The following is a 26,168-nucleotide window of genomic DNA, read 5'->3' on the forward strand; positions in this document are numbered from 1 at the left end:
TGTCAGACGGAGCTGCATCTGGAACAAAGTGTTCCAAATGAGATTATGGGTATTTTTAGGTATATAATTCTACTTTTTTTGTTGTTTATTTCACCAGTTCTACAACTACTACTAATAAAACCAACATTTTTTTAATGTTTCTTTACATAACAGCCTTCTGTAATGAGACGCTGCATAACTATCATATCTGCAGGTCACAGTCTGACCTTTCTGAGCTGCTGCGCTCTCAGCCTCAAGCCCCCTCCCCTCATGTAACATACCGCTGGGATCGTAAGCTCATTGGCTATAAGACTGTCAGTCAAAAATGTACTCCTCTGCCTATTGGCTCTCTGCCTGGGGATTCTCGTGGTTGGTCAGCCGAGAGCCAGTGAAGCACTGGTCAGTCCGTCATCGAAGAGCGATAATTAGCGATAAACAGCTATAAACAATCTTTTGTTCAGAAACTCACAACGTCAACACATGGCGTGTTATGGATGATTACCAGAGATCGCGTGCTCGTGGGACTAAACGAAGTAGCTACTTTTGTTCGTTGGACTCTTACCGTTCTCTGGATATAAGGATTAGCATGCAACATGTTCTTTATGGACTTCGAGACAGCTCGAAAGGTAGGGAACTCCTGTCATATTGTTGTTATTTTTCTGTGCACTCCTTGCACACATGCTGTGTTTGCTTTTGATGTGTTTTCCGTGAGCATAAAACGGCGTACTTTTTCGATTCGCGAGACTCGTAGCTTTCAAATGATGTGTAATATGACTCAGACACAAAAAAATAATATGCGAGTAAACAGAATGAATGGGAAAACTAGTGCAAAACGGCCCGTCGGCGGGCCTGACTAGAAGACAGGTTAAGCTGCAAGTGCTGTGTACAGGACGCCAGATCTGATTTGTGTCTAGATAAACTTTGAACGTTCATCAAGAACACATTGAAAGAATTTGGGTTCAATTGGGCCTTCGTTACATTTTCAACTAAGAATTTGGGCATGTTTTCAATGATGTCCTTAATGTCATCTTTGCAATAAATGACTTTCTGTTGAAATTCTTGAATTATTAATCCTGCCAAACTTCGAACACGACTCAATGCAACGTACGCTTGTCCTGCAGAAAAAATGCTTTCCAGACACACGACAGCATTATCTACAGTCAATCCCTGAACCTTGTGCACTGTACAAGCCCACGCCAATTTAAGGGGAAACTGCCGACGCATTCCACCTTTCTTTGTAACCCTTTCCTCCTCCGGATCAATGCCTACTAGGGGTGGAACGGTTCACAAAATCCACGGTTCGGTTCGGTTCACGGTTTCGTGGTCACGGCTTTCGGTTCGGTTCGGTATATGTTGATTATTAGGAAAATCTATTATGTCTTGTATAGTCAAGTTAAAACTGAAAGAATGAAGCAGTCTGACATTTGATACATCATTGTGACAGTCTTAGGTTGAGATTCTGGCACTGCAAGAGAGGAGACATTGCTAGTTCCAACATGTGCTTCATTTATTTAGTAAACAGAACTCAAAACTCAAAACTTTCTCTTGAACTGAAAGTGCAGTGTTTGAAAAACAATCAAAGAAAAATAAGGCTGGATTTCTTACAAACTTAAAGTGCCACTGTGTTATCTCAAATAACAAAATAAATAATCCAGTAAATAATCATCAATATAAAATATAGCATAAACCAAACTAACACATACTGCACTGCTTAAACAACAAGGCTCTACTCATTGTATTCTCATGTTCTTCTGCAAGAAGATCAGTTTGTCCACATTCTCTGCCAAAAGACGAGATCTACTTGCAGTGACAATGTCTCCTGCTGTAGAGAAAACTCTCTCACTTGGTACAGATGTACCTGGGACTGCAAGGTAACGTCGAGCCAATTTAGCAATATGAGGGTACTTGTGCTCGTTGCTTCTCCACCATGCAAGTGGATTTTCATCCACAGGAATGCATCCTGTGAGCCTGTATGCCATGACCTCCTCCTCAGTGATCTGGGACAAAGTCTTGGTGGTTCCCTTCTCTGATGTAAAGAGCTCTCCAAAAAGCTCTGCCATGACAGATTTTTTCTGAGGAGGAGATTCTTTTGATGCCTCTGGCTCTCCAGCTGAGGATGAACTGGCCACCTGGGCTTCTCTGGGTTGAACCTGCATGATAAAATGACAAATAGTATGGTAGTTTTAAAAATATTGATAAAAACAAACACTCTCATAGCAGCAAAGACACTAAAACTATATGCTCTACTGTACACTGAGAAAATACAATAAATGCAAAGGCTCAAGTATTCTGTTTAGTTTTTAAAAAAAGAGAGAAATTGTAATTATGATAAAAACACATAAAATTTAGTACTAATTACAGAATAAAAAACAATACCTGCTCTTCAATTTCCATGATCTCTCTGGTGAGAACACTGTAGATTTTCTGAATAGAGTGTTCTTCCAAGTAGGGCAGGGACTTAAATCTTGGATCCAGGGCTGTGCTTCTGTGCAGATAGTCCTGAAGATCAGGGTCCCCGTATCTGTCTTTCAGGTTTTTAGTGATGGCTGCCTTAGCATCTTTGATGGTGGCGCTGTCCTCTTCACTGGGTGTCATGGATTTCAGTATCATCTTCTGCAGAGGGATGATCATGGACACTGAAGGGGATGTTTCTGTGCTCATGAGTGTTGTTACATTCTTCAGAGGTTTGAGAATCTTGGTTAGGTCCTCTGCCAGTTTTACCTCACTGTCAGTCAAAACAGCAATATCTTTGACACTTTTCCTAACATCCTTGTCCATCAGAGCAGAATAGATGGAAGCTTGCTGCTCCAAATAACGCTCCAGCATGTCATATGTTGTGTTCCAACAAGTTGGGACATCATGAATTAGTTTGTGAACTGGCAATTGCAGCATCTCCTGTTTAGTTTTTAAGGCGTGGGTGGCTGTTGTGCTCCGATGGAAAAATGCCACCACTTTCCTCATCTTCCCCAGGAGCCGGGATACCTGATTTATTGAGACTGCATTCTTGGCTGCAAGATTAACAGTATGTGCAAAGCAGCCAATTTGTGGCCCCAGTCCAGCTGTTGCATTGACTGCATTCACCATATTTTTTGCATTGTCTGTAGTAACAGGGATTGTGCTGCTGCCCCTCTGCAACTTCCATTCTGTCACTGCTTCTGTCAGTGCTTCAGAGAGATGCTCGCTAGTATGGCTCTCATAAAGGGGGCGCGTCTGTAAAACGGAGCTTTTCATCTCCCATTCTGAGGTAATGTAATGGACAGTCACAGTCAGGAAACTTTCAGTAGCCCTGGAGGTCCATCCATCACTAGTTAGCGCTACTGATGCTGTGTCAGACAACTCTTTAACAATTTCTTGTCGGGTCTCTTCATAAAGTGCGGGTATTACCGTGTTGCTGAAGTGTTTGCGGGAGGGGATTTTATATCGTGGCTCCAGTGCTTTAATCATGTGACGGAATCCCGCACCCTCCACCACGGAATAAGGCTGCATATCTTTGGCGATGAAATATGCCACTCCTTTAGTTATGCATTTCGCCCTGTCTGACTCGTCACTGTATGCCTGTTTAAAAGCTGCGGGGAGTAGAAGTTGTCCTTTCGCCTCTGCCCCTTTCCCCCTTGCACTGCCAATTTTCTCACTGGGATGATGTCTCCGCAGGTGAGCCGACATGTTGCTTGTGTTGCTATTAGCATACACAACACGCGTTGCACAATGTTTGCAAACTGTGGCACTTTTGTCGACAATTTTCTTGCCGCCGTCATCGTAGGTCACTCTGAAAGCAAAATGCTCCCATACAGCAGACCTATAATGTGCTGCTGGCGCGTCTTCCAGCTCCTGTCCTTTCCCACTCGCCATCCCCACACAACTCTCCACAACTAATTTTCATCTGCTGCCGCCTAGGTTGCTTTGCTACTTCTTCTTGTTTACTACTGGCGGTTGACTTTAGGCGCAGTACCGCCACCTTCTGCTCTGGAGTGTACACGCTTCGCCTATGAGAAAAAGGAGCAGTGCATGAACCGAACGGAACACACGCGAATTGAACCGAGACAGTCGAACCGAACGGTTCGGAGTGTTTTCATAAACCGTTCCATCCCTAATGCCTACGGAATCAATCAATTCAGGGGAAACACCTACAGCTTGTCTCCTCCTCTGCTGACCCACGACATCATCATCAAACTTAACAAACACCTTCGGAGGAAAGTTGCTCGTCTCACTACGAACAATGTGGGTTACAGTACCGCAAACTCCATTAACTAAACCATCCCTAACGTCGATGTTCTTACACAACATCACACGCGCATCCGTACCCAACAACAACTTTTCTTCCAAACAAGTACTGTAAGTTGTTGAATGATGTCCAGTCTTCAACTCAAGTTTCCCCGTTTTACTATTGTTGAAGTAGTCCTGAGCATCTATCTGCACATACTCAGGACACATCGTGAACAGTTGCTGAACGTTGTGCTCATTTACTTGTCTATTCGTCGGGAATATGTGTAAAGCTGAGCTGACTTCACCGGTTTCACAACGTTTCAAAATTGCAATGTCACTCTCCAACATGGGAGTCTTCTTTGAACGAGTTCTAACTCTGTTCAACAACTGAGCAAAGACCTCATCTTTCTGCCGAACTATTTGTGTCAGTTCCACAACACTAAATAAACTGGACCACAAATCAACACCAACCGCATCTACGTACAACGGTTTCCCTTTGACTGGAGGCAATTGGAAAAAATCTCCAACAGCGATAACGCTGACATTACCAAATGGGGAAAAGTCACCAGTCTGTTTGATTTGCCTCAATCTACCGTGAACGTATGACAACAGGCTATGATCTACCATAGATATCTCATCAATGATCAATATCTGGAGATCAACGTATTTAGCACGGAGAGAACTAACTTTCTCCTCACCCAAAGGTGTGTACGGTAAGCGCACATCCTTTCCAATGCTAAACGTGGTGTGTATCGTTGCTGCATGCAAATTGTATGCAGCAATGCCCGTAGGAGCCGTCAACAAAACACAAGTGTTGTCAGGATGCCGACACTCTGGTGACAACAACCTCATCGACTCATACTGAAGAGCCTTTATCAAATGGCTCTTTCCTGTCCCTGCACCGCCTGTGATAAACACATGCAAAGGATCAGGTTTCTTACCATTGATCCTCTCCAAACACCACTGCCTGACCTGATAAAATACAGACAGCTGTGTCTCATTAAGAGACCTGACTAAGGCTAAACCATCATTTCTACACATGATGTTGTTGCGCCTTTCTAAATGTGCAACCTGTGCCCCAGTCACAGCTAGATCAGGAATAGTTTCCTCCTGCCCTTCATCTACCTGCAGCGTGTCTCTACGCTCCTGCTCACACTCTAACCTTGCAAGCTCACTCTCTGGACACAGCTCAGCCCACGCATCTTCCACTACACCATTTGCATCGATAGATTTCTGAATGTTGTCCAATTCGTCTCCTTGAATTTCAAATTTGCCTCTGTTGGCATCCACCACTGATTTGACCGAATGACTTGACCCATCACTAAACCTCACATGAGCGTTCATGTAAAACTGCTCAAATGTCTCAAATGGTTGAGGTTTCAGCTGCACATTTGCACGATAAGGCAAAAACAGCTGCAAAATACTCTGATAAAATGATTCTGTATTTTTTGTCTCTGAGAAGCGCGCGTAACGAACAACTGCAGGTTGTGTTCGCGTTCTTCTAGTGACAAAACCCCAATCATTTTGTAGCGGAATCCGGGTCTTGGATTTCTCATTTTTACTCAGAATTCGATATTCAGATGCAAATGTTGCCAAACACATTGCATTAAATGTACTGTCGTTTGGCCTGTTCTTATACCTGTCAACTAAACTAGTCATCCACATGTCCTCACTACTGACATCGCCGGATGATGCTTTTTGCCTCAACACACTAATAGGCAGACTCATTCTAACAACATTGTCCCCTGTTGGGACAAACACAACTTTCCTAGAACACTCCTTAAGATGCATGTTTGTCAACCTGTAGACTGCTTCCTGAGCACACACATCTCTGTTATGCAGATACACACTGCCAAGTCTTTTCAGTGCCTCCTTTGCACTGACATTACCACCTTTGGAAGCCTCTTTCTGGGCATTCCCCAACAACAATCCCATCTCCCTTTCTGCCTTAGAGATGTAGGAAATGATGTAGACAATACACGCATAAGCATCAACAACATACTGGATATCCATATTGGCATTCCAGCATTTCAACAGACGCTTGCTGTACTGATTTACCCAAACCTCACTAGGCTGCCTTTTCATTACAACATGGGTCTTTCGAGCCAAGCATGTGTATGCAGCTTCAAAAACTTCCTGATTGATACCTAGATGGGTGAACAAATGTTCCACACTCTTATAGGTAACAGTCTCATCTGACAGAGCTTTCTTAATGTCCTTTAAGATCTTAGATGCAAGCTCTCTCTTCTTCTTACTAGAGATTTTCGGAGCCTGCTTCTTACATGTACACATGCTGTCACCGTCTTTCTGACACTTGCAGACAGGCTCATCTTCTATGCTGTGACATATAAATGTCCTGCCAGATGCTGGCCTGGGAAAGTTAAAACGACAAACCGTCTTATGCTTCCTACAACTCTTAGAATGCCTCTTTGAATGCTGCTGCACAGTTTTCACAATTTCAGACAACTCTTCATCTTGTGAAGGTAGTTCGCATGTCACATACTCATCAATGAACTTAACTACCTCTTCATCTGTATTCACATCAATCTGTGGGGCATTCTCTATCCAAAACAAACAATGCACATGAGGTGAACCTCGTTTTGGATGCGATGGAGACATGAGTACTTCTCTCAGGAAACAATGCCAGCGGAAGTCAAACATCCTGGCTGCATTGACAGGATTACGTCTCAGCAGGTCACATTTGTCTGCCCACTCTAAATCCTCAGCCGTGTCTGTTCTACCCTCTTGTCTCAAAATGCTGGAGAGAAGATTTTTCCATCGCATGTCAGCAGAAGAAAAGGAGCAGAACCACGTAGGAACACCGAGCTGACGCACACAAGCTATCAGGTCACGCTGGGCTCCTTGCCAGAAGGATGGAGTACCTCTAATAGGTTTGAGGAATCGATATCCATCATCAAACTCCAACAACTTCTTCAATGATTCTGGGTCTTTCAACAAATTATTTACCAATTGTTTTGTACGACCTCCTTGTCCTTTTCTTAAAGCTATCGACACACCCGACACAACCTGCTGTACCTCAGACATGTACTGAGCGAAGAATATATATTCCACATTTTTAGCAAATCTGCCATCAGCATGTAGAATTCGGTTATTAAAGTATCGCGACAAAGTCAAGCGACACGGTCTACGTTGATGATATGTATTGCTTCCCTGTGGAAACAATACTGGGAAGGATTTAGCTTCATTTTCCTTATCAGACAGCAGTTTCACAGGACTGTTACCTTCTCCAGGAGCCAGATTCAGTATGTCATCAAAATACTGATCCAAGGCTTCCTGACCAACATCAACAGGCATGAGACAGGTGTCCTGGAACATACAGTGCTGCTGTCGATCATGTAAAAGCTCATCATCCAGATCTGGAGATACTTTATCATTCCCTGTATTATCATCATCTTCCTCTACAACCTCATCTGGTTCCCTACAAAACTCATTGAGCCACTCTTCATTAAACTCGATGTCCCTATAATGAGCATTGGTCTGCTTTAAAAAGCCCAATGCTCGCCTAACATGCATCGCATCAACAAACTGAAACTCATAATGCCCTTTATAAGTTAGCTTTCGCTTAAGCTTAACTGGCAAAAGAGACCCTTCCATATTGGAACGGGGAAGCAGATTATTAGTCTGCACGATGTTAGCAGGAACACATGTCACAGGACCATGTACTCCATTTTGCCCCCCTTTAGGCAACGCTAACACTTTTATAAATGGGATATGCAACGCGATCAAATGCTGCTCTAAACTATTCAGACACGACAATTCCAGGGGAATAGGCTGAACCTGTAAGTTATTTGTTGCACTTTCAGGTGGCATGACACCTCTATTTATCTTGCCATCACATGTGCTACAAATCCACAGCTGACCGCGTGCTGTACTCAACCACTGACATGGTACTATACAGTCCTCATTACATGTATGCAAGTATTCCTCCATAATACATGCATCTGCAACTGAAGCTACTGCCTTAACCTTTCTATAACTATCTTTTCTACAACTTACAACTTGGTGTCTAAACAACAATCTATGGCAGACGCAACACACAAACTCTGGTCCATCTTTAACCTTCTCCATAAACTGCTCCATAACAACATTAAACTGCTCCGCCCGTTTCTTCTTTTGTTGCCTCTTTACACGGACGGCTGCTACGACACGCTTCTTATACTCAACATTACCATGATACTTCCTTAAAATCACGGCTTTTACATCATTCCTATGCAACACATTTGTCTTATATTTCCCTACACTCATTTCCTTAACTCTCTGCCTATGCAACACATTTACCTTATATTTCCCTACACTTAGTGTTTTAGCTTTCTGCCGATACAAGACATCGTCCTGATATTTCATTTCCAATGTGAACAAGTTTTTCTTTTTCAAATACTTTGAAGGACTACTATTTGAACTACATCTATCTTTATTACTCTGTCCTTTCACTACACTATCAACTGGACTCAGTGTTTTACACTCAACTACTTTTCTTACACTATGTTGCCTAAGATTATACCCTACAGAACGTGACCTACTCTCTTTGCAATAACCATAACAGCCCTGAGACTGAGGCTGATGAACACAAACAACGGTCTCATAATGATTACCATTGCAGTTCTCCAAATAGATCCCCTGCTCCGTCAAACAACTACCCCTGCAACTATATCGTAACCATCTGTCATTGACATATGTATAGATATTCAAACCTAAAAGATCTGCTGCTGCCTGAATTTCTACTTCAGTAGCCCAAATACCAACCGTACGCATCATCGAACTACTAATATAATTTGCCACTGAACAATATCCAGGTCTTAAAACATTACTATATTGCCCTGCATTCTTTAGTAATTGCCTAACAACAGCACTAGGGCTGGGTATCGTGGCCAATTTCCTAAATCGATTCGATTTCGATTCATAAGGTCCTGAATCGATTAATCACGATTCGATTCGATTCGATTGGCTCTTACATAATGAAAATGGCTCAACTGTGTTACAAAATACAGATGTACTTTATTTTTTGCTTTTCACCATAAACAACACAAGTTCTGCCGACACTCTCTGCTGACTGCATTTTCGTTAGGATGTCGTCTTTCACACATGTATACAGGACTGTCTCAGAAAATTAGAATATTGTGATAAAGTTCTTTACTTTCTGTAATGCAATTAAAAAAACAAAAATGTCATACATTCTGGATTCATTACACATCAACTGAACTATTTCAAGCCTTTTATTATTTGAATATTGCTGATTTTGGCTTACAGCTTAAGAAAACTCAAAAATCCTATCTCAAAATATTAGAATATCATGAAAAAGTATACAAGTAGGCTATTCAACTAATCACCTGAATCATCTAATTAACTCGAAACACCTGCGAGGGTTTCCTGAGCCTTAAAAACACTCAGCTTGGTTCAGTAAACTAAATCACAAGTATGGGGAAGACTGCTGATCTGACTGCTGTCCAGAGGACCATCATTGATACCCTCCATCAGGAGGGTAAGACACAAAAAGAAATTTCTCAAAGAGCAGGCTGTTCACAGAGTGCAGTTTCAAAGCATATCCACAAAAAGTCTGTTGGAAGGGAAAAATGTGGCCGGAAACGCTGCACAACCAAGAGAGATGACCGCAGCCTTAACAAAATTGTGAAGAAGAGCCGCTTCCAGAATTTGGGGGAGCTTCAAAGACAGTGGGCTGAAGCTGGAGTCCAGGTATCAAAAGCCACAGTTCACAGACGTGTCCGGGAAATGGGCTACAATAGCCGTATTCCCATGGTCAAGCCACTTCTGAACTCAAGACAACGGAAGAAGCGTCTGACTTGGGCTATGGAAAAGAAGCACTGGACAGTTGCAGAGTGGTCCAAAGTCCTCTTTTCAGACGAAAGCAAGTTTTGCATTTCATTTGGAAGTCAAGGCGCCAGAGTCTGGAGAAAGGCTGGAGAGGAGCAAAATCCAAGTTGCTTGAAATCCAGTGTGAAGTTCCCACAGTCAGCAATGGTTTGGGGAGCCATGTCAGCTGCTGGTGTTGGTCCACTGTGTTTCATCAAGTCCAGAGTAAATGCAACTGTGTACCAAGAGATTTTAGAGCACTACATGCTTCCATCTGCTGAAAAGCTCTATGGAGATGAGGATTTCATTTTCCAGCATGATCTGGCACCTGCCCACAGTGCCAAAACCACCAGTAACTGGTGCACTGACCATGGCATCACTGTCCTTGATTGGCCTGCTAATTCCCCTGACCTGAACCCCATCGAGAATTTGTGGGGTATAGTTAAGAAGAAGATGAAAGACACCAGACCTACAAATGCAAATGAGCTGAAGGCCGCTATCGAAGCATCCTGGGCATCAATAACACCTCAGCAATGCCACAGGCTGATTGCCTCCATGCCACGCCGGATTGATGCAGTAATCCGTGCAAAAGGATTCCCAACCAAGTACTGAGTGCATCAATGGACATTTTCAAATATTTGATTTAGTTTTGCTGTTATAAAATTATTTTTTTACTTGGTCTGAGGAAGTATTCTAATTTTTTGAGATAGGATTTTTGAGTTTTCTTAAGCTGTAAGCCAAAATCAGCAATATTCAAATAATAAAAGGCTTGAAATAGTTCAGTTGATGTGTAATGAATCCAGAATGTATGACATTTTTGTTTTTTTAATTGCATTACAGAAAGTAAAGAACTTTATCACAATATTCTAATTTTCTGAGACAGTCCTGTACATCATGGGGATAACTGTTTCAGTCAGATGTTTACGTTGCACCATAACGTAGTGTGGATCGAGCACTAGGGCCTTGACATTTGCCCAAAAAGCATATTCGAAGTTCGTTTGTTTATTAATATTAATATTCGAATATATTCGAATATTTATTAATAATCTTTTGACCATTAAAAGCCTTCAGTAAGACCTATATGGTATGGTATGGTACTTAAGTTGTATATGTTTTGTCCACCAGAGGGCAGTGTATCAGTCAACGTCATGTTTTCAGAACCTTTATTTATTTAAGGTCAGACATAAACTGTGTATGCATTCGGTTTCATCAAAATGAAGCTAAATAAGCCAGTCGGCGGGGTTTGTTGTTTGCCTATTTACGGGCAGTATTCCGGGCGGTGCGTCTTAAGACTTTACGGTTTTCAGGACGGAGCGCAAGTGCGGGCTCGCGGAGCGTAATTGTGGGCTCGCGGAGCCGTGTGCTGCCCGGTGTCGGTGAGAGCTCCAGGCTGCTTTCGGACATTATTTGGGCCGTCAGTGGCGACTGTTCGGCAGTGTTTGTTTCCCTATTTCCGGGCAGTATTCCGGGCGGCGCGTCTTAGAGTTTACGGTTCTCCGGACGGAGCGCGAGTGCGGGCTCCTCGGGGGCTGTTGTCGATGTTGATGCGGCCATTGTTCTGCAAAATTGGCACAATCCAGGGCGCTAACGTCACCTATAGGAGCCATCTTGCACGCTTGTGCGCATGAATGAACGTCAACCGGACGTAAACGCGCCACTGCTGCATCACGCACGAGGGGTAAACTTCATGGGGAAAAATCGATCTCATATCCCTATGAATCGATATTGCAAAATTTAAATGAAATCGATCCAAAATCGATTGAATCGATTTTTTTACCCAGCCCTAAACAGCACGCCTCACAACTCTGTGGTGCTCTTGTGAGCCACTCACAGCTTGGGAAACTGCTCTGAAGAAACAGTTACCATCAGGTACAATGTTCTCCTTGCTACACGGAGTCCCTAACAAACCAACATGTGTAGAGTCAACTGAATCAAGCTTTTCAAAATGCACTTTTAACTGTGAGCACAAAGCCTGAGCGACCTCTTTACCAAGAGGATCAAACATCATAGTGTTGTCAGTGACATCACTGACAAACTCAACATCTGAATCAACATCTGGTTCAACAAGAGTAACATCAGGGATTTGTGAAACACAGCTACCCACTGACCTCTTGCACTTAGAAACATTGTTGACTTCAGGTACACTACTAAAGTCCACTGATTCCGCAAAAGCTAACTCAGTGGATGCATCAGCCATGACAGTGTCTCCACATGACACTGTGACTTCAGGTACACTACTAAAATCCACTGATTCCGCAAAAGCTAACTCAGTGGATGCATCAGCCATGACAGTGTCTCCACATGACACTGTTGGACAACTACAGCTCTGAGAGACCTGGACAACACGAACACCAGCTATCTCAAACAACTTCTGCGCTGTACAAAGCGATCCAGCCAAACTGGATATATGATTTTTCAGGTCTTTAAGAGACCTGAAGTAAACAACCACACTTTTACCATTTGCATCTGGCATTCCACTGCCACTACGAGCATGGGAATCCACCACAGCATACTCTCCATTCTGACAAATGACACTACACGTAGTGCCACACACCGTGAGTAAACACGTGTCATACTTGGAAAACATAGTTTCCAAGCCATTAGAAAGAGTGTGGTACACTTTAGCCTCAACTAGGTCTCCACCTACCACATCGACATCACCTGTGACAAAGTCACCATGGTCACACTCGAACTGCTGTCCCTCAACAACTAACTGTTTAGGCAAATCAGGAACACACAATATCTCAGAAGAGCCAGAGATGCCCTTCTTACGCAGAGACGTGTACAACCGGTCACCTTCAACTACAACCTTGTCCAGATCTGCTGCACTCCATGAAAACACACTGGAAACAGTATGCTTCACAATGCCTGTCAAAGCTATGGCCATGCACTGGACACCCCCATGTGTAAAGCGACGATTCCCCTGATGGAATGACCCTCTAACACTGGTCCGAACCCTAAGAGAAGTGCACTCCTCAACCTCATCTGCAACCCTGATGTCAACATCACTGACTGTGCAAGCTACAGCCCTCTCCACATCAGCATCATCTGCAACTCTGACGTCAACATCACTGACTGTGCAAGCTACAGCCCTCTCCACATCAGCATCATCTGAACAAGACTTGACAGATATGCTACTAATGCTAAACCACTTTGCCCCTAAAGACTGCTGTAGTTTCCCGAAATGAAGCATCAGGTCACCAAGGCACGTGTTGAACACTGCGACAGACGTACCAATCTTGGATGCCAGCCCAGACGCATCCCGTGTGCCACAATCAACAACCACGAAATAACCTTCGTGAAGAATGATGGCACTAACCCCATGATGGAGGTTCAACAGGCACATCCCACTGCTGAAGAGCGCTGCTTGCAGCTCTTCGTACAGCTCAGTTTCTTCCGACTTCTCCACAAAGTCACCAATAACTACTCTCCAATTCCCGCCAAACACACTATGCCCCTCAACCAACTTGCACTTCTCTTTACCCGTTACCGTCCTGACTTGCCTCATCAATGAACTCCTTCAACTCCTTCTCTGCCACGTACACACAGGAGCAACGACGTGCTTGATGGCAGCCACAACACTGCACGCAACCGATGTATCCACATCCACAGATGACCTAGCCCTAACACTAGTCCCCGCAACAACCGGCAACGGAAACTTCTCCGAACACACGCAAACCGCATCAGCAACCTTCTTACCTTTGGACTTACCTGTGGTGGTTGTCTTCCTCAAGGGCTAAATACAGGGAAAAACCAGCAACCAACTTCAATCATCAATCATTTTTATTGCTAGCGCCATTTCACAATACAACAGGAATGATCGCGGAACACTTCGCAGAGCAGATGATTTTAACGGTTCCTCATTAATATATATAATTAACTAATCGCAAGTTTGTATATTTGACTTGGTTTTTAAAGTTACATTTATTTACACATAATGTGAATGAAACTAAAATGAAAGTTTTTTATTTCAATATGTCAATTTGTGGAACTATTCAATCATTGAGCATAAATTACACTTAAGTTTTGTTTTTATATTAATATATGTACGCGCAAACACCATTCTATATACATCCTTTACTTTAAAACAAAGTACACCTACCTTAGGAGTCTTCTCGGAAGCCACCGCCTTCCTACGACGCTCCACCTTATAAAATGTAGAAAACAGACAAAACAAAGACATATTGAAAACAGAGCTCCTTTTTGACATCAGCAAAAACGACATTAAAAAGTGGAAACTTTACAACATGTCATAAAAAAACAGATCTAATTTAAATGATAATTACCCGTCGGCCTTCTGGAACTGCAGGGGAGTGCACGGGGGCACTGAGGTCCGCAGGCACGAGCTGGTCCATCGCCTCCAGGATCTCCGAGCTGAACAGGACAGGAGTGGGGGGGGTGGAACACACGGCCTGTGAAATAAAAACACAGGAAGACTATTAGTGGAAATGTTTCATCAAAAACAAAGCATCCATACATTCAAACATATACACATTTTTCAAATAAAACGTAATCAAAACTAACGAACCTTGTGAACCACCCTCCTCTTCTCAGCACCTGTGGACTGGCCAAGTCCCACAGGTCGCTTCCTCTGTAATGACAGACAGAACAGAATTGATCAAAAGGTGGCCTTTCATCATCATTGGAAATATGACATTTTCCAAATAGTCTCAACCACACATGTCTTACCTTCCTGTCCTGTCCAACTACGGTCCAGCGTTGGGGCAGCGGGGACGTCATCCATCACGACCGGCTGGGGACGGCGACGCGGGGGAGGAGGCGATGTCCGGGGAGGAACCACGGGCGGCGGCGGCGGGGGGGTCTCCAACTGCTGGCGTGCGTAGCTCCACATCAGCTGGACCAGGACACCCATCCCATGGCTGTCGCTCATATGGACCTCCAAAAACAAACAATCACAATTAATTGACGGAACAGACATTTTACAGTAAATCTCCCATGCACTTAAATAGTCATATACTTACACCATCCCAGCTCCACAGCTCAAGGCGGTCCAGAGGGAACTGCTCCGCGATGCAGCAGTACCGCACGTCTACAATAAATACACAAAGACGACATAGTGAAGTTAAAAGCCTGCTATACAACACATGACACACCATACATGTAAATGAACTTCACAAAAATCCTTTTGAAACTTACCCATGACTGCTGCAACGCGGCGAAACTCCTGCCTGAAGTGATCCTGGACATCCACGTCGACCGACAGGCGAGGAACGAAGTCCAGGACGAAGACCTTGGGCCACCGACTGCAGGCACTGGCGATGAGCGCACGGAAGTCCTCCCCTGCCTGCTCCACCGTCCTCCTGGCCGTCAGGTTGTTGCTGGGGGCAAGAACACAAACCAGGTCTGGGGTACGTGGCACAATCGCACTTACCAGCTCGGTCCTCAGGTCCCTGGCGCAAGCCCCCGGCGTCGCCATGGCACCAAACGTCAGGCATCCCTCCGGCATGGTGACGAACCCATCCACGATGCTGCGAAGGTGGGAGTCCCCGACAAGAAGAACAAACTGGGACAACACGACAAAGAATTATTATCATGCAAACAAGGTTATGATTAACATCAAACATCATTTGTCAAATGACTTCCAAAACAACATTACCTTTTTGCCTGGAGACTCCGGCGGGATGACCAACTTGTGGCTCCGGCCGGTGTGAGCAGAAGTTGGCCACCTCCTCACGGCATGGCGCTGTCCAGTCCCGTGGGCTAGTGAAAAAGTAAAAAAATCACAGTCAGAAATTTCATTCATAATTTATAATATTATATAAGCATAGCTCTTGCCACTAAATATAGTGCGAAAACATCTAACAATTAATAAAGTAAAACATTTAATAAAAAAAAAAGGTTTGAGTACATACCAGGGGGTCTGCCCGAGAAGGAAATGACAGGCTCCTGCCTGTCACGCCGCTCCTCCATCCTCCGCTTGGCAGCAACAGACAGCCGGTGGCTCTTCCCGCGAGGCATCCTAAATGGAAAATAAGGCACACTAGACAAACACGTTATCAGGAATATAACTCTGAAAACTTGTATTGAATGTGTGAATCAAATTGAAAACTCTTCCTCTGAGACTCAGTGTCCACTAGTCTCCTCCTCAAATGATGTTCTCCTCTGCAAAAAAATAAAATACATAAATAAAATTTCAATTACATTTTATTCATATAGTATCAAATAATACATACCATAAAAAAATGTCAGACCACTTATACAGAGCTGGACTCTAAATCTATTCTCTATGATATAAACGCGTGTCACTGGTTTTGCACTAGTAAAAAATTAAAATACAAAAAAAAAATCACATGCACACAATACAAGTTTGCATTTCTTACACACGCTTGCCCCAGCTATTACAAACACAGACCTTTATAAGCCAATACATTCTCGCACAGGCTGCACGTGTACTCATTAACATACGGTATATCATACACAGCCACATCACATGCGCTTAAAGACTTGTGAAAAGTGCATGACAAGCAAAAATATCCATCATATCTCTCTTGTCCGTTCCAACTACTAAACTTTAAACTGCATGAGACACCACCATGGATATTTTGTCCTTTCTTGCAGTGGGATATCTGTGTAAAACGCTGAGTAACGACCGTTATAAATATGAAATAAATAAATAAATGCCAACTCATGGTGGAAACCGAAGCACACGACAAATACAACTGCCTGTTGCATGTCACTGGTTTTGCACTAGTAAAAAATTAAAATACAAAAAAATACATTAAAAAAAAAGATTAAAAAAAAGCACACGCACACAATACAAGTTTGCATTTCTTACATGCTTGCCCCAGCTATTACTCAGGGGTGCAAACTCATCAGGGATGAAAAAGGTGACAAGGACCCAAACCCCCTCGCGGAATATATATATATATATATATATATATATATATATATATAGAACAATAACATATTAATCAGCAAATAAAATAAAATACCACAAAGACAAGCTTTTCTAATGCACACAATTTAAAAAATGTTAAAATATAAATACAATAATATAATATAAAATATAATAATATAAATAAACCAGCTCTATTTTTCTTCTTCCAGAGCTACTTTTGTTAAGAGTGATGGGCGGTGGTGCTTGCTTTTAGCACTGAATGTGGCTTTTTTTCCTGAGTAAATTACCTGTCGTTCCCTGAGCTCAGTGTGCAGGTCTGGGGGCTGGTCCTTTAAGTGTTTGGCTAGTCGGAGGTGTTTCCGCCGTTATCCATGCATGTTTTAAACACCGTTTACACAGTGGTGCGTCGGCGTTAACTGCCTCGCTTTGCGCATTTGTTTTAAGCTAAAGTACGGCCATATCGCACTTCGCGGCGCTGGTTTGTCCGCAAGTTGCGGCGTGGTGAAGGTTGCAGCAGCCATTCTCCTCTCCGTGCTTCGCTCTCTCGCGCTCTCTCTCTCGCTCTCTCTCTCTCTCTCGCGCGCTCTCTCCAAGCTTTGCTCCGTTTGTTGTTCCAGTCTACGCTGCTCGCTAACTTGCTAGCGGTTTCCTCCGGCTTGCTTGCTTTTTCCTTTTATCTCCCCAAGCTGCGGCTCGCTCCTCGTCCTCTCAGCTGTAGTTACAACGCGGTGACGTCACGTGGCGAGTTCGCCGCCCTGTTGCGGGCGCTGCCGGCGGCGCTGCAAGTACCGGTCCCGTCCAAATGCAATATGGTACCGTTTTAAATGCCTCAGTACCCCGGTACCATATTAGTACCGGTATACCGTGCAACCCTAATATATATATATATATATATATATATATATATATACACACACACAATATATATATATATACACACACACATATATATATATATATTGCATATGCTTCAATGTTATTCCTCTGCCTCACTGAAGGGGGCTGGCGAGAGCCTGGAAAATGGACTTCCCTTCCAGTGAAGGTATAAATAATGGGAGACCGACTTCCGGTTGGGGATCGGAATGTAGTGGCCGCATTAGCTTTGCTCTCCCATTACTTTTTCAAAAACAATAGCTTTAACTACCCCAAACCTCTTCAAATACGAACCAACGAACAATTAACGTGGTATCTATGTAAAACTGGCAACATGTCATCGAAACCAGGCAAACAATCCAAGAAAGACGACGCCAAAAAGGTAGAAGCCCATGGCACGTGTGGTGGCTCCTGTGTTGCTAACATAGCTGAACTGCTAGAGGAGCACAGAGAAGCCATCTCATCTGAGTTTAAAATGGCATTTTCATCTCTGGAAGAGAAACTGACTCAAACCCAAGCCACAGTAGAAGATCACGACCAGCGCATCCTCTCGGTGGAGTCAAACGCTAACCTGCTGGAAGAGCGTATGTGTTTACTCGAGGAGAAGTGCACCACGCTAGCTGATAGCAACGCTAAGCTAGCAGCTAAAACAGCGGACCTGGAGGGTCGGAGCCGGAGGAACAATATCAGGATAATCGGGCTGCCAGAGTCGATTGAGGGGCCCCGGCCGACAACTTTCTTTTCAGACTTGCTTGTGGAACTACTCGGCAGCCAAATACTACCAACTCCCCCCGAACTTGACCGGGCACATCGAGCCCTCATCGCCAAACCACCCCCGGGGGGTAAGCCACGGGTTGTTATTATTCGCTTCCACCGCTACCAAGTGCGAGAATTGGTCGTCAGAGAGGCCCGCAAACAGAGAGGTAAACTGCAATACAGGGGGAAACCGGTACTGATTTTCGAGGATTATACACCAGAAGTCCTGGAGCAGCGAACCAGATATCGAGAAGTCATGGCTGAGCTGTACAACTTGGGTCTGAGGCCATCTCTGCTCTTCCCGGCAAGGCTATCGATTGTGCTGAAAGATTGGGCCAGGAGAGGTTTCTCCTCGCCCGAAGAAGCCCGGGTGTTTGCCGCAGCCCACCACCAGCAGCCTGCGGCCCGATCGGGAGTGCCGTGAACGAAACATAAGGGACAAACAACTCATCTGGTAACAACGTAGATCTTTATTTACTTTTTAAATAATTGCCATTGCAGAGCGGAATGAATCTTTACCCACTCAGGGTACTAGACTTCACTCACGCTGCGGGCTATTTCAACAAACAGGTGAGCCGATCCCAGCTGTCATGTTAACTTAGCTTACGTCCTCTCGGCAATACTGTTGGGCTGCGTTACTATTGATGAAAATGTTGTGCTCTTAGGAGCTATGATTGTGCTGTTACTCTTGTTATTAGCCATAACTGAGCTGTTACTCGTGTTATTGCTCCTGCCTCGTTAGTTTGCGTTACTGAGAAGGTATGTTTCGCTTATGTTGTGCTGTGAGGCCGAATATAGCCTAATGTAAATTGGATACTTGCTGCTTGATATCCTCTGCACTGAAATTCGCTCCATAGATTTGTACCACTATGTGATATGTTCCAGGTGGACTTAACTGATCTGCTGCTTAATCTTATCTTTCATTTTATTCCAAAATATATATGTGTGGGTGTGTGTGTGTGTGTGTGTGTGTGTGTGTGTGTGTGTGTGTGTGTGTGTGGGGGGGGGGGGGGGGGGGTGTGTGTGTGTGTTTATATATATATATATTTTTTTATATACCATTATTTTGTTTTGATCCTCATGTTATTTATGTGTGTGTGTATCTAAGATATACACTTTATTTTTTTACTATTATTATTATTTCATATACATATTTTATACTACTGCACCATCCCCCCCTCCTTCCTTTTTTTTTTTTTTTTTTTTTTTTTTTTTTCTCTTTCATGTGTGGGCAAGCAAGCACTAGAAGCTCATAATTCACTCACCTTCTCAAAGCCTGTTGCTGTTAAAGAGGATGGAGTATTATTAATCACACGTATAGCTAATTATACTACGGACCAAGTTCTTTGGAATATTTCTGTGTTCTATTGTTCGTTTGACCTTAATAATGGGGATACTGTTACATATTTTGGGAAGAGAAGCTAAGCATTCGAGTGAAGGTTAGTAAAGGTTGAATAGTGTGCGCCAATGCAATTGGCGAAGAGGTATGATAACCAAAGGGTTAGGGAAGTTATGGGGTTCGGGGAGGTGGGGAGGGGCATGGCTGGGGTAAGTAAGCCAACTTCCTTTTTTGTGTATTTTGTTAGTTTGTTTTTTTGTCCCATCGGTCTCATTGTGTCTTTCAATGTTGCATTTATTTACCTTTTCTTTTTCTCATTTGCTCTGGAACAATCCACAGACTGCAGTGCTGGTATGTTACACTTCATATCGATCTTTGTGCTATGGCCGATGTAGCCCATTCACAGAAGGGTGGTGGACAGGTGGTAAGAATACTCTCATTAAATGTAGGTGGACTCAATGCCACAGTCAAGCGTGCTAGGATATTCTCACACATTCAAAACCTTAAAGCTGACATAATGTTTCTCCAAGAGACACACTTACTTAATATTGATCACCAGAAATTGTCTAGACCTTGGATAGGACAAATCTTTCATTCTAAATTTAACCTGAAAACGAGAGGTGTGGCCATACTTGTTAGGAAAAACGTGCATTTCACTCCAGACAAAATTATTGCAGACCCAAATGGTCGCTATGTGATTGTCCCCGGTACATTGTACCAGAAACCGGTTGTCCTCGTATCTGTCTATGCTCCTAATTGGGATGACTATAACTTCATGAAAAACCTATTGTCTTCTCTTCCTAACTTAAATTCCCATGTGCTAATTGCGGGAGGTGATATGAACTGTGTCATTAACCCTCTACTGGATAGGTCTAGCTCCAGAACTTCAACACCATCTAAAATGTCTCAGACCCTCTCTGCCTTTATGGAACAATATGGCTATGTTGATCCCTACAGACTTCTACATCCCACTATTAAGCAGTACTCTTTCTTTTCACACGTACATCGTACTTTTTCACGCATAGATTACTTTCTCATTGACAAAACACTAATTCCCTCGGTAATATCCACACAATACTCACCTATATTCGTATCTGACCACTCCGCAGTAACCCTTGACCTTCGCTTTGACCATAGGCCTAAAGATTATAGGACATGGCGCTTAGATCCTCTGTTGCTGGCTGATGGGAATTTCTGTAAACAAATCTCCGAAGCCATTGACCTCTTTTTGGAAACCAATAACACAGAAGGCATCTGCCCTATGCTATTATGGGAAACCCTAAAGGCCTTTATTAGGGGTAAAATTATTTCATATACGTCCTATATTAATAAAAATCGTAGAGCGCGCCAAAAAGAACTGGAAGAATCCATTGCCACTGTAGACCATCGCTACTCAATTGATCAATCACCTGACCTTTACAAGGAAAGGTTGAAACTTAAGACTGAACTTGATCTTTTGACAACAAGAGAGGCTGAACAACTTCTGCTCCGCTCCAGAGGCACTCAGTATGAATTTGGAGATAAGGCAAGTCGGCTTTTAGCCCATCAGCTGAAAACTAAAACTGCTTCCAACCAGATTACTCAGATCCGTACTAATACCGGTGCGCTTACGTCTGACCCCGTAGAAATAAATAACGTTTTTAAAACATTCTATTCTCAGCTCTATACGTCGGAGTCCTCCAATAATGAAGCTCATATGTCTGAATTTTTCACAGCACTAGACGTACCCGTGATTTCAGAGGATAACAGACAGATGCTGGACAGCCCTTTGCAACTTAACGAGATTACCGATGCAATAAAACTGATGAATAATAATAAATCACCCGGACCGGATGGTTTTCCAGTGGAATTTTTTAAAAAATGTATAGAAAAATTAGCTCCATTACTACTAAGGATGTTTACGCAGTCGCTCCGGCAGGGCTGCTTGCCACCCACCCTCACCCAGGCCTCAATTTCCCTTATATTAAAGAAGGACAAAGATCCCTTAAACTGTGCGTCTTTTCGTCCAATATCGTTACTGTCTGTTGATGTTAAAATACTTGCGAAGGCAATTTCACGTCGGTTGGAGACTGTTATGACCTCCATTGTGTCAGAAGACCAGACGGGGTTCATTAGACAACGACACTCATTCACCAACATTAGAAGGCTTCTCGGCATCATCCACACCCCACCTTCCCCTTCTGACCCAGAAGTAATCGTGTCCCTTGATGCCGAGAAGGCCTTCGATAGGGTGGAGTGGTCCTACTTGTTCACCGCGTTGCGGCATTTTGGCTTTGGAGGCAATTTTATATCCTGGATTCAATTGCTTTACACCTCTCCTCAAGCATCGGTATGCACAAATACTTCTCGTTCTAAGACTTTTCCCCTTTCCCGTGGAACGCGTCAGGGGTGCCCGCTTTCCCCTCTTCTATTCGCCATCGCCATAGAGCCACTCTCGATAGCACTTAAAACGGAAAGAGGTTTTCTGGGCATCCAGCGATGGGGAACAGAACACAAAGTATCCCTCTACGCAGATGACCTGCTTTTGTACGTAAGGAACCTGTTGTCTAGTATTCCTCGGATCTTATCAATTCTTAACTTCTTCAGCACTTTTTCGGGATACAAATTAAATGTTCAAAAAAGTGAATGTTTTCCAGTTAATCAGCCAGCCTTGGACATCCCAGCACTGTCTATCCCGTTTAAGTTTTCCAGCTCAGAGTTTAAATACTTAGGTGTCGTCATTACACGATCTATAAGGTCCCTACGTGAACAAAACTTTGCAGCTCTCACCTCAAAAATCAAGTCTGACCTCCAAAGGTGGAGCCACTTACCCCTTTCACTAGCAGGGAGGGTACAAATAGTCAAGATGAACGTTTTACCTCGCTATCTATACCTCTTCCAATGCCTTCCCATCTTTTTACCCCAATCGTTTTTCAAATCTATTGACTCTGTTGTCTCTCAATTCATATGGGCGGGTAAACATCCTAGAATCTGCAAAGCTGCCATGCAGCGGAGTAGACCTTCAGGTGGACTTGGCTTGCCAAACTTCCAATCTTATTACTGGGCGGCAAACACGCACAAACTATTACTCTGGTTTACATCCCCACAGAGCAGCTGGTGCCAATTGGAATCTGACTCATGCATATCGTCATCGCCGCAGGCTCTGGCATGCGGCACCCTGCCCTTACCTTACTCACAGTACACATCTAACCCCCTTGTCGTTGCATCACTCAAAATCTGGGCTCAAATAAGGGGACATTTTAAGTGGTCTTCCCTTCCTCAATCAACACCCATCTGCAAAAACCATCTCTTTGCACCAGCCAGAACTGATCCGCGCTTTGTGTTCCTGGGCAGAGGGGGTCTGCGTTCATTAAAAGATTTGTATGTAGAAGGGTCATTTGCAAGTTTCAACCAGCTACAAGCCATATTTGGATTAACCAGTTCGGATTTCTTTAGATATTTTCAACTACGGGATTTTGCAAGAACTCATTCACCTACATTCCCACTTATCCCAACCGTAACTGGTATGGACCACATTCTCTTAGCTAACACCACCCCTAAAGGACATGTCTCCTACCTATATGACCTACTGTTGCCAGCCAATGAATTAACTATTGAAAAAATCAAATCGAACTGGGAAGACGAACTGCAAGTGACCCTTTCTGATCGGTTCTGGAGTAAAGCCCTTACAAATATCAAACTTTCCTCTTCATGTATGCGGCTTAGCCTCATTCAATTTAAAGTGCTCCACAGGATTCATTATAGCATGTCCAGGCTCTCTAGAATCTACCCAGATACAGTTGAAGATAAATGTAATAGATGCTCGCTCTCACCGTGTGACCTTACACATATGTTTTGGACATGCCCTAAGTTGTTTACTTTCTGGGATTCATTCTTTAAGGTTATTTCTGAAATAACGCAGATCCATATCCCACCATCTCCTCATGTAGCTATTTTTGGAAGACTTCCAGATGAAAATGTTGCAACAAATACTCAATCCAATGTAATTGCTTTCTCCTCTCTGATCGCTCGAAGGAGCATTTTGCTCTTATGGAAATCCCGCCTCCCTCCATCACTCAAATCTTGGCTTCGTGACATCATGTCCTTTCTAAAATTGGAAAAAATTAAATTTGCTTTGAGAGGCTGCTCGGATAAATTCCATTGTCACTGGCAACCGTTGATTAACTATTTCGACCGTCTGCCTGCGAGTGAAATTGCACAGTAGAATCCAAAACATACTTTACATTAAACTACACTACTTTGCATTAATTTATTATCTGTGCGCTGCTGCCTGTCCACCACCCTGCCCTCTTCTGTAGGAGTGACGTATATATGAACACTGTGGTTTTAAAACATGTTTAAAAAACAACTCTGCCTTCTATTGCTGGTGGTATAAGTACTGCAACAATTCCATTATTTGCATAACACAATATTGAGACTTTTTTTTTATTATTTTTTTTTATTATTTAATTTTTTTTATTTTTTTTTTAGATATATTTATATATCTATACATATAAAGATACTTTAATATTATAATTCATCTTTGTATCTTTTTTATTAAAGGTTTTGTTTTATATCATATTCATTTACTTGCTTAATTATTTGCATACATGTCTTTTGTCCTAGCCTGTCCATGTCTGTTTGCTCTTGTCTGTCTTTATCTTTTATATATAATTTTTCTTTTTTAGTTTTTCTTATGTTGAGGAAGCTGGGGGTGGGTATGGGAGGGGTTAAGAAGAAATAATAATTTGAAAAAACTGAAAATGCCTTTGTAACTGTCTCTGAATGTACATCATACTTTGTCATCATTTTCTTTAATAAAATGTTTAAACAAAAAAAAAAAATAATGGGAGACCAATGCCAGGGCTAAAAGGTTTGCTTCAAACGACGGAACATAAAATAACTCGATCGACTCCTCACATTGAAAGACAAACTGCTTTGAAAATATTTGGAACCTCAAGAATAGATTTGACTCTGGACGAACGGAATAAATATTAGCAAGGGGAGGTAGGGGGCTTCTCACCCCTCATTCGCTAACATTACATCGATATCAGAGTAAGCCTTTGCTCCGTTGATTTTCCATTATTTATTTTAGGTTGTTTTTTTTAATGTGAAGGTATGGTAGGTACATTTAACGTTGTTTTCTCGCTTAGATTTTTCAAAGGTTCCTGAGAAATAGACACTGTACTATCCGATAACACCGTTATTGTAACCAGCAAAAATGGTTGTGATTTGCGATGCGTATGTCAGCGAACTGTCTGACATTAGCACGTTAGCCTACGTTAGAAAGCCTGATGGTACAGACACACCAACTCCGGCAGCAGACGTCAAGTCAACGGATCCCATTCATTGTCTATGTAGAGCAGGAGCTCCGCATGATGGATACGGCACGTCGAATTGACTGCCCTGTCGCAGTACGTGAATTTGCATAAAGTTCGATGGATTGAACTTTATGCAAATGCCGTCCGTCCAACGCAATGCCACCGGCTCCAGAAACTTCGTTCAAACTATCAAACTAGGCAGTGTTGATCAAATATGAATCCAGATTCTGTTACTGCACTACACATTTCCCGCCTCAAATGTTTTCAGAAACATGCTTTAGCGTGTAGTTTAACTGTAAAATGAGATCGTTTGTGGCCCGGCCGCCATGTTGGAAACGGCAGAGCGAAACTCAAGTCCCGCCCACTTCGCAGGACGTCTATCCAATTGATCCAACTTGAACACAGAAGCGCCCACTCGCCGGTGCGTTCGACGGTCCGTTGCGTCGCTGCCGGAGTTGGTGTGTCTGTACCATGATGTTTTTGAAGCGTACCAACGTCAGTACGGCATCAAGGCAGCTACAGACCCGAAGATGACATGATTACACGGGTTGGCCAAACGAACAAGCTTGGAATAAATATTTATGACAGCTTGCGTTCGCCGATTACTTGGACGCCCCCCCCCCCGAAATATTTTTATTGCAGATCTCCATGAATCACACAAATGACCTTTTTCGGAACAAAAACGGCGAATTTCGCCGAAAGGTGACAAGTTTGCATCCCTGTATTACTAAACACAGACCTTTATAAGACAATACATTCTTGCACAGGCTGCATTAACATACGGTATATCATACACAGCCACGTCACATGCGCTTAAAGACTCATGAAAAATATCCATCATATCTCTCTTGTCCATTCAAACTATTAAACTTGAAACTGCATCAGGACCGCAAAACAAACTCATGTTAAAAAAAAGGGCATGACAAAGCTATTTTCAGACCACTTATACAGAGCTGGACTCTAAATCTTTTCTCCATGATATAAAAACATTCGTAAACATACTTGTCAGCAGTAAAAACACACAAACAAT

The sequence above is a fragment of the Eutrigla gurnardus genome (genome assembly GCF_963514095.1).
Source record: "Eutrigla gurnardus genome assembly, chromosome: 16".
In the NCBI taxonomy this organism is placed as follows: domain Eukaryota; kingdom Metazoa; phylum Chordata; class Actinopteri; order Perciformes; family Triglidae; genus Eutrigla; species Eutrigla gurnardus.